The sequence below is a fragment of the Odocoileus virginianus genome, chromosome 1, assembly GCF_023699985.2.
Source record: "Odocoileus virginianus isolate 20LAN1187 ecotype Illinois chromosome 1, Ovbor_1.2, whole genome shotgun sequence".
Taxonomy (NCBI): Eukaryota; Metazoa; Chordata; class Mammalia; order Artiodactyla; family Cervidae; genus Odocoileus; species Odocoileus virginianus.
The window spans coordinates 80,692,477-80,713,866 of record NC_069674.1 but is presented as its reverse complement, the minus strand read 5'-3'; the positions used below and the strand labels follow the sequence as shown (position 1 = coordinate 80,713,866).

The 21,390-nt window shown below is 35.0% G+C and overlaps 1 long non-coding RNA gene across 1 annotated transcript in view; it reads left to right on the top strand.

Annotated features, from left to right (window-relative positions):
- LOC139037075 (uncharacterized) overlaps positions 1–21,390 on the top strand; it is a 167,957-nt gene that overhangs the window by 38,581 nt on the left and 107,986 nt on the right. Inside the window, exon 3 of the long non-coding RNA XR_011489868.1 lies at positions 17,020–17,101. This is a non-coding gene — a long non-coding RNA (uncharacterized lncRNA). The remainder of the gene's footprint in view (positions 1–17,019; positions 17,102–21,390) is intronic.

Below are 21,390 nucleotides of genomic sequence, written 5' to 3'. Positions count from 1 at the left end.
AATTTCAGGTTTTTTTTTTTTAATTGTTTCCAACAGTATTTGTTCACATGTATAAGGAGATACAGTAAATTCTATATTTTTGCAACCCATGTAGCTTGCCAGCTCCTCTGTCCATGAAATTCTCCAGGCAGGAATACTGGAGTAGGTACCCGTTCTCTTTTCTGGGGGATCTTCCCAATCCAGGGATTAAACACAGGACTTCTGCATTCCAAGCAGATTCTTTACCATGTGAGCCCCCAGAGAAGCCAACATTAAATACTAGATAAAACAAAACCTGTGACTCTTTTCTCAGATGAAATTCTAGAAAATATCACTTAAATGACAAATCTAAGTAATCACAGAAGAATGGGAAGACAGAAAGAGAACATATTTCTTAAAAATAATTGTTGGAATACTACATCATGGGGTTACATGACCATAGATTATCTATCTTTTTGATGTAACATTTGATAAAAAGTTTCCTATGAATTCCTTAAGGTTAAAGTGTTTAAATTTGAGTTAGAAATATTATTAACAGTTTTTACATATTTACAGCAGTTTAAGGAGTGATGTAAATGACAGTTTGAATTATAGAGATGTATAAAGTGGTATACAGAAAGTGTATAAACATCCCTTTGTTTCCCTATAAAAGTTGCCCCTTTTTAGATGATCCTTTTCATATAATTTGAATGTCTAAACAAATGCTTTGCCATGGAGGCAAGACACACAAACACACATACACACACACAGCCAACCATCACCAAAAAGTGTACTCATGATTTCTTCTGAGACCTTTAGTTTCTGGACATGAAATCTTCTGCAATTTATCATCAAGTGAGATACTAAAAGGATATCTACCTATAAATTGAAGTGAAAGTTGCTCAGTTGTGTCCGACTCTTTTTTTTTAATTTATTTTTTATTGAAAGATAATAGGTTTATGGAATTTTGTTGTTTTCTGTCAAACCTCAACATGAATTAGCCATAGGTATACAAATATCCCCTCCTTTTGGACCTCCCTCCCATCTCCCTCCCCATCCCACTCCTCTAGGTTGATGCAGAGCCCCTGTTTGAGTTTCCTGAGACACAGCAAATTCCCGTTGGCTAACTATTTTACATATGGTAAAGTAAGTTTCTATGTTACTCTTTCCATACATCTCATCCTTTCCTCCCCTCTCCCCATGTCCATAAGTCTATTCTCTATGTCTGTTTCTCTACTTCGGCCCTGTAAATAAGTTCTTCAGTACCATTCTTCTAGATTCCGTTATATGCATTAGAATACAATACTTATCTTTCTCTTTCTGACTCACTTCATTCTGTAGGTTCTCGGTTTATCCACCTCATCAGAACTGACTCAAATACATTCCTTTTTATGGCTGAGTATATTCTGTTGTGTATGTGTACCACAACTTCTTTATCCATTCACCTGTTGATGGACATCTAGTTTGCTTCTATGTTCTAGCTGTTGTAAATAGTGCTGCAATGAACGATGGGATACATGGGTCTTTTTCAGCTTTGGTTTCCTCAGGGTATATGCCTAGGAGTGGGATTGCTGGGTCATATGGTGGTTTTATTCCTGTTTTTTTAAGGAATCTCCATACCATCTTCCATAGTGGCTGTATCAATTTACATTCCCACCAACAGTGCAAGAGCATTCCCTTTTCTCCACACTCTCTCCATCATTTATCATTTGTAGATTTTTTGATGATGAACATTCTAACCAGTGTGAGGTGATACCTCACTGTAGTTTTGATTTGCATTTCTCTAATATTGAGTGATGTTGAGCATATTTTCATGTGTTTTTTAGCCATCTGTATATCTTTGGAGAAATGTTTGTTTAGGTCTTTTTCCCAATTTTGATTGCGTTGTTTGTTTTTTTGGCATTGAGTTGTATGAGCTGCTTGCATATTTTGGAAATTAATTCTTTGTCAATTGTTTCATTTGCTATTATTTTCTCCCATTCTGAGTGTTGTCTTTTCACATTGCTTATAGTTTCCTTTCCTGTACAAAACTTTTAAGTTTAATCAGGTCCCACTTGTTTACTTTTGTTTTTATTTTCATTATTCTAGGAGGTGGGTCACAGAGGATCTTGCTTTGATTTATGTCATCAAGGGTTCTGCCTATGTGTTCCTCTAAGAGTTTTATAGTTTCTGGTCTTATATTTAGGTCTTTAATCCATTTTGAGTTTATCTTTGTGTATGGTATTAGGAAGTGTTCTAATTTCATTCTTTTACATGTAGCTGTCCAGTTTTCCCAGCACCATTTATTGAAGAGACTGTCTTTGCCCCATTGTATATTCTTGACTCCTTTATCTAAAATAACATACCCATAGGTGCATGGGTTTATTTCTGGGCTTTCTATCTTGTTCCATTGATCTATATTTCTGTTTTTGCACCAGTAGCATACTGTCTTGTGACTGTAGCTTTGTAGTATAATCTGAAGTCAGGAAGGCTGATTCCTCCAGCTCCAGTCTTCTTTCTCAAGACAGCTTTGGCTATGCGGGGTCTTTGTGAATTCCATATGAATTGTGAAGTTTCTGGTTCTAGTTCTGTGAAAAAAAAATGCCATAGGTAATTTGATAGCAATCACACTGAAATTGTAGATTGTGTTTTGTAGTATAGTCATTTTCACAATATTGATTCTTCCTACCCAGGAACATGGAATATTTCTTCATATGTTTATGCCATCTTTGATTTATTTCATTAGTGTCTTATAATTTTCTGTGTACAGTTTTTTTGTCTCCTTAGGTAAGTTTATTCCTAAATATTTAATTCTTTTTGTTGCAATGGTAAATGGGGTTGAATCCTTAATTTCTCTTTCTCGTTTTTCATTGTTAGTATATAGAAATGCAAGTGATTTCTGTGTATTGATTTTGTATCCTGCAACTTTGCTAAATTCACTGATTAGCTCTGGCAATTTTCTGCATCTTCAGAGTTTTCTGTGTAGAGTATCATGTCATCTGCAAACAGGGAGAGCTTTACTTCTTCTTTTCTGCTCTGGATTCCTTTTACTTCTTTTTCTTCTCTGATTGCTGTAGCTCGGACTTCCAGAACTATGTTGAATAATAGTGGTGAAAGTGGACACCCTGTCTTGTTCCTGATCTTAGGGGGAATGCTTTCAGTTTTTCACCATTGAGAATAATGTTCACTGTAGGCTTATCATACATGGCCTTTACTATGTTGAGGTAGGTTCCTTCTATGCCCATTTTTTGAAGAGTTTTAATCATAAGTGGGTGCTGTATTTTGTCAAAGGCCTTTTCTGCATCTATTGAGATTATCATATGGTTTTTATCTTTCCATTTGTTAATATTGTGTATCACATTGATTGATTTGCATATATTGAAGAATCCTTGCATTCCTTGAATAAATCCAACTTGATCATGGTGTATGAGCTTTTTGATGTGTTGCTGAATTCTGTTTGCTAACATTGTGTTGAGAATTTTTGTATCTATGTTCATCAGTGATATTGGCCTGTAGTTTTCTTTTTTGTGTGTTGTTTTTGTCTGGTTTTGGTATCAGAGTGATGACACCTCCTAGAATGAGTTTGGAAGTGTTCCTTCCTCTGCAATTTTTTGAAAGAGTTTTAGAAGAATAGGCATTAACTCCTCTCTAAATGTTTGATAGAATTCTCTGGTGAAGCCATCTGGTCCTGGGCTTTTGTTTTTTGGGAGATTTTTTATCACAGCTTCAATTTCAGTGCTTGTAATTGGGTAACTGGGTTGTTCATAATTTCTATTTCTTCCTGGTTCAGTGTTGGAAGATTGAACTTTTCTAAGAGTCTGTCCATTTCTTCCAGATTATCCATTTTCTTGCCATATAGTTGTTCATAATAGTCTCTTATAATCCTTTGTATTTCTGCATTGTCTCTTGCAACCTCTCCTTTTTCACTTCTAATTTTGTTAATTGTTTCTTCTCTTTTTTTCTTGACGAGTCTGGCTAAAGTTTTGTCAATTTTGTTTATCTTCTCAAAGAACCAGCTTTTAGTTTTATTATCTTTACTATTGTTTCTTTCATTTATTTTTCATTTATTTCTGCTTGAATCTTTATGATTTCTTTCCTTCTACTAATTTTGGAGTTCTTTTGTTGTTCTTTTTCCAGTTGTTTTAGGTGTAAAGTTAGGTTGTCTATTTGATGTTTTCTTTTTTTTTGTTTGTTTTGTTTCTTGAGGTAGGATTGCATTGCTATAAACTTCCATCTTAGAACTGCTTTTGCTGCATCTGATAGGTTTTGAATTGTAATGTTTTCATTGTCATTTGTTTCTAGAAATTTTTGATTTCCCTTTTGATTTCTTCAGTAACCTGTTGGTTATTTAGAAGTATGTTGTTTAATCTTCATGTGTTTGTGTTTCTTATATTTTTTCCCCTTGTAATTGATATCTAGTCTCACTGCATTGTGGTTGGAGAAGATGCTTGCTATGATCTCAGTTTTCTTAAATTTACTGAGGTTTGATTTGTGACCCAAGATGTGGTCTATCCTGGAGAATGTTCCATGTGCGCTGAGAACAATGTGTATCCTTCTGCATTTGGATGGAATGTCCTGAAGATATCTATGAGATCCATCTCATCTATTGTATCATTTAAGACTTGTGTTTCCCTATTAATTTTCTGTTTTGATGATCTGTCCATTGGTGTGAGTGGGGTGTATAAGTCTCCTACTATTATTGTGTTACTGTCAATTTCTCCTTTTATGTCTGTTAGTATTTGTCTTATGTACTGAGGTGCTCCTATGTTGGGTACATAGATATTTACAATTGTTCTGTCTTCCTCTTGGATTGATCCCCTGATCATTATGTAGTGACCTTCCTTATCTCTTGTAATCTTCTTTATTTTAACCTCTATTTTGTCTGATATGAGGATTGCTACTCCAGCTTTTTTCTGCTTCCCATTTGCCTGAAATTTATTTTTCCCTCCTCTCACTTTCAGTCTACATATGTCTTAGGTCTGAAATGGGTTTCTTGCAGACAGCACATATATGGGTCTTTTTTTGGTATCCATTCAGCCAGTCTGTGTCTTTTGGTTGGAGCATTTAATCCATTTACATTTAAAGTAATTATTGATAAATAGTTCCTGTTGCCATTTTAAAAAAATTATTTGGGGTTGATTTTGTAGATCTTTTTTTCTTCTCTTGTATTTCTTGACTATATAAGTCCCTTTAACATTTGTTGTAAAGCTGGTTTGGTGGTAGTGAATTCTCTTAACTTTTGCTTGTCCGAAAAGTTTTTTATTTCTCCACCAATTTTGAATGAGATACTTGCTGGTACAGTAATCTTGGTTGTAGATTTTTCCCTCTCAGTACTTTAAATATATCCTGCCATTCCCTTCTAGCCTGCAGAGTTTGTGTCTGACTCTTCGTGACCCCATGGGCTATATAGTCTGTGGAATTCTCCAGGTCAGAATATTGGAGTGGGTAGCCTTTCCCTTCTCCAGGGGATTTTCCCAACCTAGGGATTGAACCCAGGTCTTCTGCATTGCACTTGGATTCTTTACCAGCTGGGTCAGAAGGGAAGCCCATCTATGTAAAAGTATTTTATAAAATCAATAAATTCTCCAAGGAAGAAAAGCAGTGAGCTCTATTTCTTAATGAAATAGCTGGCACCATTAGGAAAAATTAACACAAAAATCGATTTTTCCTCAAATTTCCCATTGTTTAGAAATAATTACTCATACCTACATTTCAGGATCTCAGTAGATGTTAACTAAGCCATAATATTGGGCTTCCCAGGTGGCACTAGTGGTTAAGAACCTGCCTGCCAACAGGAGACATAAGAGACATGGGTTCGATCTCTGGGTTGGGAGGATGCCTAGAGGAGGGCATGGCAACCCACTCCAGTATTCTTGCCTGGAGAATCCCATGGACAGAGGATCCTGGTGGGTTATGGTCCATAAGGTCACAAAGAGTTGGACACAACTAAATTGACTTAGCATGAACGCAAGCCATAGTATTAATGCAGTGCTATAAAGTTTGTAGGATGATGTTTTTTCCCTAAAACAAAACAGCCATACAAGCATTGCTGTTTACAGACTGCAAAGTAAGTTTAGCTTTCTAGCTTATCTAATTCCAGAGGACATTAAATAACTTTAAGTACCAAATGCTGAGTTCAGGTCCTGGACTTAATTAGTCAGGAGACATTTGCAAAGGATCTTTTGGCCTTATATTCTTACTTTTATATGTTTTCAGGATAAATACAGTGTCTGAAATATGTGAAGAAAAATACTCAAAATAATTAAAATACCATTCATTTTCCTGATAGATAATTTCAGCCCTTCTCACATTCCTTCCAGAGGTTTATTTATTCTGGATGCAACACCTTTGCAAAAGGAAGCATCTGGTTTAGTACATAAGATTGAACTGCACACACAAAAAGAATGTATGATAAATGATTTTCTAATGCCTTGGTAATATAAACAATCTCTACCTATTGTACAAAATAAATCTGCAGTGTGATTTTTAACCTGAAAGAAAGTAATGGATAATAATCATTTGCTTAGGAAATTGAAAAAAGAAACCCAAAGCATATTTAATAAATTATTTCGTGTTTTCCTCGAAATATTTTAAAAGGGTAAGATCAAGAAATAATATCTCCTAATGCATACACCCATGTTGTCCATATGATGGAGAATGGCCTTACAATATTGGTATAATTTGCCTCTAGCATGTCAGCAGGAATTAAGATGATCAGAAATATCATCAAAAACAATTGGCCAAAGTCAGAGCTGGTAAAATGACGACTAGTGGGTTCATCTGTACCGTTATTCTAGATTTCACATATATGTGTCAATATACAATATTTGTTTTTCCCTTTCTAACTTACCTCGACCTATTTGCAAAGTGGAAGTAGAGATGCAGACACTGAGGACAAGTGTATGGATACCAAGTGGGGGAGGGAGTGGGTGGGATGGACTGGGAGATTGGGATTGACATATATACGCTCTTACGTATGAAATAGACAACTAATGAGCACCAACTGTGTGGCACAGGGAGCTCTGCTCAGTGCCCTGTGGTGACCTAAATGGGGAGGAAATCCCCAAAAGAGGGAGTGTTTGTATCCCTACAGCTGATTCACCTGCTACAGACCAGCAACTAACACAACGTTGTAAAGCAACAGTGCTCCCATTAAAACACGAAACAAAACTAAAACTAACAAAAATGAAGAGTATGATTTGCCACTACTAGAATTTTAAACTGTCTTCTAGATTTGTGGTTTTGAACAAGAACATTTCACAAGAGTGCAAAAGGGTATTTAATTAGCAACAACAACAAAAAGGTATTTAATTAGCAGTTTCCATGTGATACGCTTTTTTTTGTGGGATATGGATAAGTTCCCTGCTTTTGGATGAGATGTTTTTTCAAATAGTGCAGTTCCCCTTGTTCTGATTCTCCATTTGCCAAACCACTTCCCTAACAACTTGATGATATAGTTTGAAAATTTTTCAGTATTTATAAGTAACTTGGTATTTCACATGTCTCAACACTGGAAGTGATGTGTTCTGAAATCAGAGGTTAGCAAGTTATAGCCTGTGGACCAAATCTGGCCCACCACCTGTTTTTATACAATCCATGAACCAATAACAGTTGTTACATACTTTTAAATGGTTGAAAAAATGAAAAGAATAATATTTTGTGACTCATGAAAATTATGTAAAATTCAAATTTTAATAAATGTAGAGAACATTATTGGAAGACAGCCAAGCCATTCATTTACATATTGTTTTTTTCTGCTTTCACATTACAGTGCATATTGGAATAGTTGCAGGAGAGATCATATGATCTGTAAAGCCTAAAATATTTACTAAAACATTTGCTATGAGGTCCTTTGCTGAAATGTTTACTGATCCCTGCTCTGGACTGTAGGAATGATTATTCCATCTCTTGGAAAAGGGATTGAAAAGTAACATGACATCTTTAAAGTAAAAAATTGCTGGATAAACAGGCGGAGGTTATAAATTGACCTAGAATAAATAAGCTTTTTGTCTAAAATTATTTTTTGTTTCATTGTGATTCGTTTAAATTAAATACCACCCTTGGAAACTGTTTCTTCACCTCCAAAGTTACAACATCTAAAAATTTTGAATTCCAATATTAATGGTTGTAACTTTATTTTGTAATTTAATTTTTATTTTATATTGCTAACTTTAAAATAGATTCTCTAAGATTGCAAATAAAACCTCATACTTACTCTGAATATCTCTCTTTTACAATTTGTTATATCTGGTGAATATAAATAGAGGCTTTTTTTCCTAAAATTGATCTCTCATCAACCCCAGTGAGGAATTAACAGCTAAGGCACAGTGAAAAAAATCCTACTACATCACAAGTCTAAACCAGAAACTTGAAACTGGCAGCCTTGGGTCAAATTTAACCCAAGGATAAATATAAATAAATAAATATATATATATATATTAGCTTCCCAGTCTATACATTGTCTTCGAAAATTATGAAATAGTTTCAAACATATAATATGAAAATTGGGAGATTTTACTTAAAACTTTGCCTTACAAATTCTTCAGAGTTCTGACAGGCATTCCTACGGGGGATCGTGAGTTACAGCTGAGGAGCGGCTGACCTTTACATAGGAGGCACCACCTCCCCAGTTAATCACAGTCGTCAGCTGTGTGGCTTCCATTATCTCCCTGGTCTAGAAACTTCAGCATTGCACCCCCATTCCCTAGGAACGACCAGCTCCAGGAGGAAAAGGGGAAGGGAGACTTGTGTGAGAGTTGAAGAGAGCGTTTCTCTAGTGGAAACGTCTGCGAAGAGGTGGATGTTTTGTCAGAAAGGAGGGGAACTGTAATTCAGAGCGACGTGCTTCATCAGATATCAGATGGGTGGAAATATTGTTGAATCAGGAAGAGACTTTATCTAATAACAAATATCATAATGATTGTGAATGTTATTGTTACTATGTTATCTCTCTCTGAGTTTGAATCATGGTTCTGCGGCCGTACCCTGACGGAAAATGTTCAGTCAGTGACTTCAGATGAAAAGAAACTGCTTTACTCGGTTTGGCTCCGTTAGACATAGAATATAAAGCACGTTTTATGCGAGTCCGCATTTCAAAGACCAGTTGGCTGATTCAGGTTATAATGAGTTCCCTATGACTACTATTTGTTGTTATTTCACAGTCGTTAAGTTGTGTCTGACACTCTTGTGACCCCATGGACTGGAGCTGACCAGGCTCCTCTGTCCATGGAATTTCCAAGGCGAGAATACTGCAGAGGGGTGTCCGTTTCCGTCTCCGTCCAATCTTCCCAACCCAGATATGGAACCCTGGTCTGCTTTAGCAGGCGGATTTTTCTTCTGTTTCTTTACCACTGAGTCCTTACTGCTATGCATGCTTGTGTGCTCTGTGGCTTCAGTCCTGTCTCTCTGTGACCGCATGGACTGTACCCCATCAGGCTCCTCTGTCCGTGGGATTCTGCAGGCAAGAATACAGGAGTGGGTTGCCACGTCCTGCTGCAGGGGATCTTCCCCACTCAGGGATCAAACCGGACTCTTCTGAGGCTGCTGCATTTGCAGGCACGTTTGGGCTTCCCTGGTGTCTCAGACAGTAAAGCGTCTGCCTGCAATGCAGGAGACCTGGGTTCAATCCCTGGGTTGGGAAGATCCCCTGGAGAAGGAAATGGCAACCCACTTTCTACTCTTGCTTGGAAAATCCCAAGGATGGAGGAGACTGGTAGGCTACAGTCCATGCGGTCGGAAGAGTCAGACATGACTGAGCGACTTGACTTCTTCACTTACGTGATTAGTTGATGATGAAATCACACACACGTGTGTAAATATGTGCTCATAGATGTATGTATTATCTACCAATCATCTTAGGTTGAACTGAAACACATATATAGAGGAGGATCTTAGATATCCTGGGCAAGACAACTCCCTTGTGTTATATTTAAGGAAAATGAAGATGGAATTGGTGTGATGTCTAGAACTTGAGGCTTTTAAATCCCAGGCTTTTACTATTTTCCCATTCCTCCCTTCTCCCCCTCCCACCTTTCCTCCTCTTGCTCCTCCTAGCCCACCATATTCTCCTTTTTCTTCTGTGTCATATTTAATGGCTTCTAAATGACCGGGAAAGTTTTATTCAGTTTGTCTATAATTTGACATATTTTTTTAACTTGGAAAAAAGATCAATTATAATTAACCAATAAATTATTTTTTTTGCTAGGTGAATGACATTGTCCTACTTTGAAATGCATTGAATAAGACAGAAAACAGTTCCTGGTCTCTGGATGTAATGAAAATTATCTATTGATACAATCAAGTGTGAATGAAAATCATTAAAATGTTATGAAATCAAAACCAAGATTTTTTAGTATTATAGAAATTAATTTTAAAAACCACTGTGAATGAATGAGAGCCTATGACGTACAACTAAAATAGTACCCAGAGGAAAATTTGTCTTGAAAATGTATCAAAAAGGAAAAAAATAAAAGTGTATTAAATATTGAATTAAATGAGTTAGGTAAAGAACAGTATAAGCCTAAGAAAAGGTGGGAGTTAAAATATGGGAGTTAGAATTCAAAAGAGCAGAAATTAATTAAAAGACAGAAAAATAGAAAATATTTGACTGTTAATTGTTCAATAACGTCCCAAGTGAATTAAGTGAAAGTCACTTAGTCGTGTCCGACTCTGTGGACCCCATGGACTATATAGTCCATGGAATTCTCCAGGTCCAAATACTGGAGTGGGTAGCCTTTCCCTTCTCCAGGGGATATTCCCAACCCAAGGATCAGACCCAGGTCTCCCGCATTGCAGGCAGATTCTTTACCAGCTGAGCCACAGGAAGCCCAATAACACTGGAGAGGGTAGCCTATCCCTTCTCCAGCAGATCTTCCCAATCCAGGAATCAAACTGGCGTCTCCTGCATTGCAGACGCATTCTTTACCAACTGAGCTATCAGGGAATCCCCGATAATATTTTATTAAATTTAAAGTATCTATTATGTTTATACCTTAGCCACTCAAATCTTATTGGAATGTTGGTTTTACACTTTGAACTTTCATTATAGTGGGAGGAATGACCTATGGCCAGACAGAATTCCTATCCACAGAGTCATGAATCGTTTTACAAAAAAACCCACTTGACAACACCGTGGAACCCCGCTTTATCCATTCGTGGTTTGGCAACATACATCCAGGAAACAGTAAAAGCACTTTTTAAGAAGTGTCTAAGACCTGTAATTAGACTTCTCTTTCTTCCCTGGAGTATTTCTATTTTATGACCTTGATTTTTATCTGAAGGAATTCTCACTATTTGTAATTTTAGTGTGTTCTTACATTTGTCTATCTTAAGAAAAATATGGTCAGAATGCATTTAGTCTCTTTGAATCTTTTCTCTTTTTTTTTGGGCAGGAGTTTATTGTGTTCATTCTTTCCTTCACTTTTGTTTTATTTTTGCAAATTGTTACAGATTTTCAGTTCAGTTCAGTTCAGTGGTTAAGTCCTGTCCAACACTTTGTGACCGCATGGACTGCAGCACGCCAGGCCTCCCTGTCCATCACCAACTCACAGAGTTTACGCAAACTCATGTCCATTGAGTTGGTGATACCATCCACCATCTCATCCTCTGTCATCCCCTTCTCCTCCTGCCTTCAATCTTTCCCAACATCAAGGTCTTTTCAAATGAGTCAGTTCTTTGCATCAGGTGGCCATAGTATTGGAGTTTCAGCTTCAACATCAGTCCTTCCAATGAACACTCAGGACTGATCTCCTTTCGGATGGACTGGTTGGATCTCCTTGCAGTCCAAGGGACTCTCAAGAGTCTTCTCCAACACCACAGCTCAAAAGCATCAATTCTTTGCTACTCAGCTTTCTTTATAGTCCAACTCTCACATCCATACATGACTACTGGAAAAACCATAGCCTTGACTAGACAGACCTTTGTTGGCAAAGTAATATCTCTGCTTTTTAATATGCTCTCTAGGTTGGTCATAACTTTCCTTCCAAGGAGTAAACTTTCTTTTAATTTCATGGCTGCAGTCACCATCTGCAGTGATTTTGGAGCCCCCCAAAATAGTGAGCCACTGTTTCCACTGTTTCCCCATCTATTTGCCATGAAGTGATGGCACCAAATGCCATGGTCTTAGTTTTCTGAATGTTGAGCATTAAGCCAACTTTTTCACTCTCCTCTTTCACTTTCATCAAGAGGCTCTTTAGTTCTTCTTCACCTTCTGCCATAAGGATGGTGTCATCTGCATATGTGAGTTTATTGATATTTCTCCTGGCAATCTTGATTCCAGCTTGTGCTTCTTCCAGCCCAGCGTTTCTCATGATGCACTCTGCATATAAGTTAAATACGCAGGGTGATAATATGCAGCCATGACGTACTCCTTTCCTGATTTGGAACCAGTCTGTTGTTCCATGTCCAGTTGCTTCCTGACCTGCATTCAGATTTCTCACGAGGCAGGTCAGGTGGTCTGGTATTCCCATCTCTTTTTCCATGATCCAGAGGATGTTGGCAATTTGATCTCTGGTTCCTCTGCCTTTTCTAAAACCAACTTGAACATCTGGAAGTTCATGGTTCACGTACTACTGAAGCCTGGCATGGAGAATTTTGATTTTCAGCCCTGGCCTTTATTCTTTCCTGTTTCTTTCATTCCTCTTTATTTTTATGCTGCTGCTTTCTTGTCCCAGCTCTTCTCTTGTTCTGTAATATTCTTCCCATCCCCCTTGTTTCTGTTTTTCTAATTATACTGTCTAACATCCCTTTTCCTTCTTCCTCTCTCTTTACACTTGCTCCTTTTCCTTGGCTTAGGTATGTTTGCTTTGCTTTGCTTTCCCTTCGATTTGTGTATTACAGCTCAGTCAGCATTTTTCTTTCCTTACCCCTGTTAACTGGCACCATCTATCCTTTTGGGCGAATCGAGAAAAATAAGGGAAGGAAAAGAATGATGAGAAAGCTTCATCTCACCAACTCTGTTTTGCTGGTTCTTATTATGGCCTTCTATGTTTTTAATGATCACATCTAGTTATTTCAGATAATAAATAGGTTTGAATAGATGCCCATATCGTGCTAAATTACCTAGCACATTTAGTCAGGCACACACATCTGTGTGCCTTAGGAAGAAAAAAGGATTTACAAATGTACTCCCTGAAGAAAGTATTTCTCTTTTTCTGTTTACTTATAAGAATGCCAGGGCCAAACTTATTTTTTTTAATCTTGCAATGTTATTTTTTGTTCTTCGTTTCATTTTCTAGGATGTTTCCTAGGATTATAGCGCTTTTGGGGAAGGTCTTGTTTGCTAACAGACAGATTCTATTACAACGAAGTCCCTGGGGTTGTGTTATTTTCACAATTACTCAAAGATAAATTGACTTTAAGTTGAGGCTGGCAAATATTTATATTATTGCCATTTTTGTTCTGAAAGCATGTGGAAGAGGACTGGCTTTCCTTCACCAACTTGAAGCTTTTTCAAGCTAGTTTAAATGTTGTGTGGATTGAACACAGCTTCTGAATTGTTCTTGCTATTGATAAGACTTTGCTTCATGGACCTCAGGTATCTTACTGATATTTGTACCTCATTTTTCTTCTGTGCTCCCCGTACACCTAGCACATGTGCTGGGAATAGATTTAGTGCTCTCAGTGGTAAATAAGTTTTTTAAAATCCCAAATCCCTTGTAAGTCCCAAAGAGGAGAGATCATTCTCTTTGGAATGATGATAAAGAATGGATGGGCAGGATAAACTTTGGCTAGACAGTGCTTGAGAGGAAGACAATATAATGGTACTCAATGACAGTAATATTAACAGTGATAAAAAGTGACATTATTGAGTGCCTACTTAACTCTGATTTTTATTAAGGGTTCATTAGCGATGCTAACAATAATAATGATAAAATGACTATGTATTGAATGGCTACTATTCAATAGGTTTTGTGCTAAGTGCACAGTATTTCTTCATGTGAACTTTCTTCATTAATCTTTATAAAAAGTCCTGTGGGGTTTTTATGAAGAAATTGGCTAGAGCTCAGTAACTTGCCTAAGGTCACATAGTGATACATTTCATATCTATGCCTGTTTGAGTTTGGAGACTAAATTTCTCAATTCCTCAGTGTTGCTTAGTACCTGTTATTGAGGACTTTATGTCACACATTGCAGGGTGTCTTCCTTCTCTCGTGAAAATTTGTGGGGTGTTGGTAATCCCAGGTTTGTCATAGATTTTCATAATTGAATAAGACAAAATTTTGAAATTATTCGAGAAAGAAAAAAAGGATTTCAAGTCATGAACAAATTGTACCAATGCTTCCTCATCTCCCCATTCCCTTCAGCCTCCTTAGTTAATCCCATGAACCAAGCAGAGGAGCCTGCCTGTTTGAAATTTAATGTATGACACTTTCTTTCAGATAAAATATTTGTATTCTCGGAGTTTAGATGCTTTAAATTCTATGATTTGATTACATTTTGACTTACCCTAATGTGTCATCTGAGAAAGTAATAGCTATACTCTTGCTATGGAGAATAACAAGTTAGAAAATTATACAGAAGCCACATAAGAGCCCCATAGAGCATGAAGAAAATAAACAAATCAGGGAAGCATAATCACTTTTCTGTACCACGAATGGCTAATGTTGTTCTAATAAATAAGAGTTCCTTTGCATGCTGTAAGTAATGTGACTCACTTGTTCTGCTTCTGTTGTTCATCCCAAAGTGGTATTGCCTTTAGAACTTGTACAAAGTGTTAACAGTTTTAAGTTCATTTTCATAAATGTAATTAAACTTCATCACTTCTTGTTGATGCAACAAGCCAAGCAGTAAATGCAGAGAAAAGGCCACAAACACAAACTTTTAATTCAAAATAATGTAGCATTAGCATTTTCTGCACCAAGGAATATGCAGATAAAATGCATGAGATTAATCATGTTTAAATAACAAAACTAAACATTGAGAGGAAAACAGTTTTATTTCTTACTGGTTACAGAGCTACACAAACATTATTTAAAATACCAACAATTGTGCTCTTGTTAGCTCGTACTTTTGATAGGTTATCAACACTTGAGAAAGATGCCCTCTTTAAATGCTTCAATTCAGGGCAAGTTGCATCCATTGGAGACATTAAGATAGTTTTAAAATTCATCACTCTGACTTACTCCATAAAGGAAGAGAAAGGATGCATTTTGTATTGAAATACACACTATATTTCTGTATTTCACATATAACCATCTCCTTGAAGGTTATTTTGCTTTCATAGATGGAGTGAAGGAAGAACAAAATGACAATTATCTGGATGGCTGCTAATTTTGTAAGACAAATAACCTGTTTCTAAGTAATGCTATTGGTGTTGACTAGAAATTAATTTTCCAATGGACTTTGTGGTATACGCTTTAGTGTAGGGACAAGTATTAGGGCATGTGGTTTATTACCCAATAAGCCTTTACTTTAGGTTTCTGAATTTCCAGTTAAAGCTTGACACGGTGGGATTGAGATTAAATTGCTGTTATTGTCAATTTGTGCAAACTTCACACTTTTGTGTAAAGAAGAAATATATGTCATACGTCATTATATTCAAAAATCCACCCTAGAGCTCACCCTCTTATCTAGCCTTGCTAAAATAAACAGAAAAGTGTTATGAGGCTCCTCTTTCATAACGATAATGCCACCACCACTAATACATACAACACAGTTCATAATCAGGTTTTAAAAATTATTACATAGTTACTAAATGAGTTATCTGAAATTACCTTTACTTCAATAAATCATATATATTGTTTGGTGAATAAATGGAAAGATTTCAAAGTCACACATAGGCTTGTGCTCTATTATAGAGAAATATTAGATACATATCCCATTAATTACTAATAATAGTGATGATGGTAAGAAAGGCTCTTTGTAAATAATTGCTTGAAGTATATATGATATATTTATACAAGTTTTTATGATTTACTTAAATTGAAGATACTAATTATCCTTTCAAGGAGTTATCATTGTACAAGTTTGCTTAAATAATTTAACTTTCTGTATCTTCTCTATAAATTGCTTTCAACACACATAAATGGAACATCAAATAACTTATAAAATGTTTTTTATTTTGGGAAACCTAGAGAAAAAAATCCAGGTGGGTAAAGGTCCCATCTAATTTCAGAGAAAGAAGAGTAGAACATCTGGTGCCCCATCCCCCCCCAAAAAAAGCATTGACTAATTTTTTTGAGCAGTTTTAGGTTCGTAACACAATTGAGTGGAAATGGAATTTTCCCATATACTCCCTGCCCCTGCACCTGCATAACCTCCTCTATTATCAACATCCTCATCAGAGTGGTACATTTTTTACAACTGATGAGCCTACACTAACATTATAATCACCCAAAGTCCATAGTTTACATTGTAAGGGGGCAACAGAGGATGAGTTGGTTAGATAGCAGCAATGAACATGAGTTTGAGCAAACTCTGGGAGACAGTAAAGGACAGGGAAGCCTGGTGCACTGCAGTCCATGGGGTCACAAAAAGTTGGACATGACTTAGCGACTAAACAACAACAGCTTGGTGGTGTACATCCTATGGATTTGGACAAATTTTAATGAAGAGTGTCCATTACTATAGATAGTATCATGCAGAGTATTTTCACTGCCTTAACAATCCTCTGTGCTTCCCCAATTCATACCTTCATCCCGCAGTCCCTAGCAACCATTGATCTTGCTGCCTTCATTATTTTGTCTATTCCAGCATGTAATACGGTTGGAATCACATGGTATATAGCCTTTTCAGATTGACTTTTTTCATTTAATACTAGGCATATAGGTTTCTACCATGTCATTTCATGGCTTGAGAGCTGATTCCTTTTTTTACTACTGAATAATATTCCATTGTCTGACTGTGTCACAGTTTGTTTCTTCAATCAAGAACCTCTCCCATGCTTCCAAGTTTTGGTAATAACAAATAAAGCTGGTATAAACATCTGTGTGCTGTTTTCTGTGTAGAGATAAGTTTTCAACTCTGTTGAGTAAATATCAAGTTAGTGTGACTGCTGGATTATATGGTAAGAGTGTGTTTAGTTTTATAAGAAAGTGCCAAACTGCCTTCTAAAGTAGCTGTACTATTTTGCTTTCCCACCAGCCCTGAATGTGTATTCCTGTTGCTCCACATCTTCGTCAGCATTTGTCATCATCTGCATTCTGGATTTTGGTCATTTTAATAGGTATGTAATTACAGTTCATCATTATTTAAATTTGTATTTCCCTGATGACACATGGGGTATCTTTTCATATGTTTATTTGCCAAAATATATCTTTTTTGGTGAGATGTCTGCCATGGTCTTTGTTCCATTTTTTAATCAGGTTGTTTTATTTCTTACAGTTGAGTTTTAAAAGTTCTTTGTACAGTTTCGATAATAGTCCTTGATTAGACGTGTCTTTCTCAAATACTTTTCCCCAGGATGTTGGTTGTCTTTACAGTCTCTTGACAATGTCTTTTGCAGAGAAATGGAATACTTTGCTTTTTAACCATTAAATCCCCAAAAGGCATAGCCTATCTAATCTTTTTGTGGCCAAACTTGAATTAACTTTTCATTTCTTACTGGCACAAATAATTTTGGAAGAAATAACAGTGTTCTGTTTCACTTATTGGGAGTATGGAGAGGATCTTGAGAGAGAGAGAAAGAAATGAGATTGATTTAGGAAAAAGAACAGACAATACATCAAAATAGTAAAAATTCTAAATTAGATTATGGATAGTTAAAATTTTTTTCTATATTTTTCTAAGTTTATATGTAAATAGAATTTTCATAGAGGAAGAGTTAGAGAATCATTCGATCTGGATATTAGAAAGTTATCATACATCAGTGCTATCCAACAGAATTATAATGTAGTCAAACAAATGTAATTTTAAGCTTTTCAGCATCTGCATTAAAAAGATAAAAAGAAACAGGGGAATTTAATTTTTAAAAATATAACTTATTTAACTGAATAAACCAAAAAGTTATTTTCAAATATAATATGTAAGCAATATAAATTTATTAATGAGATTATTTTACATCTTTTTGTTTGGTAATAAGTCTTTGAGATTATGTTTTTACATTATAGCATACCTCAAGTTAAACTATACATTTACACTGAAAATATGTGATCTGTGTTTAGATTTCATAAAATTCACATTTGAAAACAAATTTACATACTCATGTTGTTTCAGATTTTTAAAATTTCAGATAAATGAGTTAAGTACCAAAAATAATTTTTCTTTAATATTCATATCCACATTGACAATACTCATTCATTACTTTAGAAATGATTTGACTTTGAAGAAAAACATAACACAATCAAAACATGTTTTTCCACATTAAGAAAATTGACTAACTTTAACTTAGTAACTTCAAAAGATTGTTATATAAACTAAAAGAAAATCTAAATTTACCAGTGTCAACAAAGCATTCATCAAATTTTATTATTTTGGTGGGTAACTTATATAATGCAACAGAAACTTAAAATTAACAAAATTATTTTTTTTGCACATTGACTCATTATTGACAAATATGGTAAGATATTTTTATTGATTACTATGAGAAATTTCAGTTCAACATAAATTCATGTAATTCTCCAGCTAGATCATGAACCAACTTTCTCTTTTCCTAGAATGTCATGTTTAGCTTATTTATATGCAGTGTAATATCAATGAGAAATTAAATTGCATTAATTAAATTACATTGCCACTTTTTTTCTTCCTATACTGAATGATGAGCTTCTCTTCTGTTTAAAGAAATCTTGAAGTGGAGTTGACAGAATACCAAATCTTTGTAAACTTGTTCAGAACTCAATGTGCATTGGCAAAGAAAATTAAATTCATTATGTTCAGTATGTTCTGATAGTTATGCACACTGGCAATGATTCACAGCATTTGTACCCATTTACACGTACATACATGTATGTTTTCTTTGTGTGTTTAGAAATTATATATAGAGTTTATAATACTTTAGAAAATTGAGCACAAAGCTTTCAGGATGAATCATGAAGTGGAATAAAGTGGAAACATTCTTTATTGTCTCAAAACTCTAATAAATCCAGATTTTCACCTAATATAGCTATAGCTGAACACTATCACTCATACTAGAAACAAACCTTTTAATATTTACCTATAATTGTTTGAAAGATGCAAAAGGTTCAAAATTACTCCAGCTTAGATTTCCTTTAGGCTATAAATTGACGTTTTTCTCTCAAATTTTAAGTTTTTTGAGACAGAACTACCTAAAAATATTTGTTAGGCAGCATGTCTTAACATTGGGCTTCCCAGGTGGTGCTGGTGGTAAAGAGCCCACCTGCCAGTAAGGAAGAGCCTAAAGAGAAGCTGAGTCCATCCCTGGGCTGGGAAGATCCCTGGAGGAGGGCATGGCAACCCACTCCAGTATTTTGGCCTGGAGAATCCCACGGACAGAGGAGCTTGGCGGCCTACAGTCCATGAGTCGCAAAAGCCAGACTTGACTGAAGCGACTTAGCACGCAGCACGTGCATGTCTTATATTTTGTAACTTAACTAAAGCTAAAGAAAAATGCTCACAATTAAAACAATTTTTGAATGAATTAATTTTTCTGTTATAATTATCTGGTAATTTAATTGAAGACCTCGTAATTTCCTTATAAAATTTCTATGAATAAGGTAATTTCTTTTACCATCTTACCATCTAAGAATGATTCATTTTTCAACAAATCAAATTATTCTATATATTGCCAAAGTTACAAGCTTGATTTGTTTAAAATCATTTAGAATATTTTGACATTCTGATCTCAGATACTAATGTAATTGGTTCTTTTTTGACTTTTGAGAGGAATCTTATCAAATTAATTATCTTTTTGCTAAAAAAGTATCTTAATAGTGTCTGATTTATAATCTATATTTTTATACAGTAACAATTTACTTTTATTCTGATAGAGCAAATTCCAATTGACATTCATTGTGAACTTGCAAACTGCCCTCTTACTATTTCTCATCATAATACCATCTTCTGAATCTTTATTTAATTATGCACCAGTAATAAACCTATACTTTGTTTATTTAAAATTTCATTCATTGAACTATAGTTGACTTACAGTATTGTGTTAGTTTCAGCTGTAGAGCTTCAGATTCTTTTCTATTATAGATTATTAAAAGATACTGACTATAGTTCCATGTGTTATATAGTGAAACCTTTTTGTTAATCTATTTTATACAGAGTGGTGTATGTTTATTAATACTGTATTCTTAATTTATCCCCCCCTTTCCACTTTCTTCTTTGGTAACCACAAGTTTTCTGTCTGTGAGTCTCTTTCTGTTTTGTAAATAAGTTGATTTGTACCTATATTTTAAATTTAAAGATATGTTCATACTTATTTTAAAACTACAACCATAATATTTTTATATTTGTATTAAAGTTATAATGACTACTTCAATTTAATTGTCAAATACAGTTTGCATATCATTTTAACTCATGGTGACTGCATACATATTCAAATAAACACATTATCATGTTACAGTGCTGCATAGAAAAACACTATTCAAATGGATCAATCCACTGATACCCGCTAGATCAGTGCTGTTTATGTGTAATAGTGAAACAATGTAGAGTGCCAATGTGTGAACTATAATACTATCCTATCCTTCACAAATATTAAAGTGAGATGTAGTCTTACAAAGATAGTTTTCAGTTTTAAAATTTAAATTTTATGAATTAAGATGATATAAGATTAAAAGTTCGTTTTCTCAGTTGTACTACCTACCTTCCAACTGTTTAAGAGTTACATGTAGTTATAAGCACATTCTATAGGCAAGAGATTTAAAAAATTGAGATTTATTCATTTACATATTGAATTAAAGATAATTTAGATTAAGGCATTTAAATATATTGCATAGCACCTGCCCTATTAAATATTTTTGGAGATATAGATAATTAAACTTTTAACTTGGTATATAAATCATGGTTTGTGCATATACATTGTATGTACAGTGGTTTCTTATCCCTTTGACAAGATACATTTACTATGTATACTCATTGTTTCTCAAGAATACAAGTGCTCATCTGCTTTTAGTGTAATTTCCCCATCTGTAAAATGGGGATAATAATATTATTAACTATCTCATAGAGTTATAAGATATAGTGAATATAAACCATGTAGAACAGTACATAATGCATAGCAAATACCCAATGAATATTACATTTAAATTATGGTGAATCAACTGTACTTCAATAAAAAGTAAATTAAAAAAGTAAATTACAGTATTCATTGTGACTATTGCATGTTTTTTGTCCAAAAGGCAACAAAGTGCCTCTTCTTTTTAGTGCAATTACCTCTGTTTACTTTTTTTCTGTTTTTTTCAAACCAGTTCTAATTGTGCTTTGAATAAAATTACATGATTTTGAGCAAATATCTAAAAATTGCTTTCATAATCAAACAACATATATTTAGGAAACATTTGACTTTGTTCTTTTTTAAACGTTTTCAAATATCTGAAATTACTTGCTAAG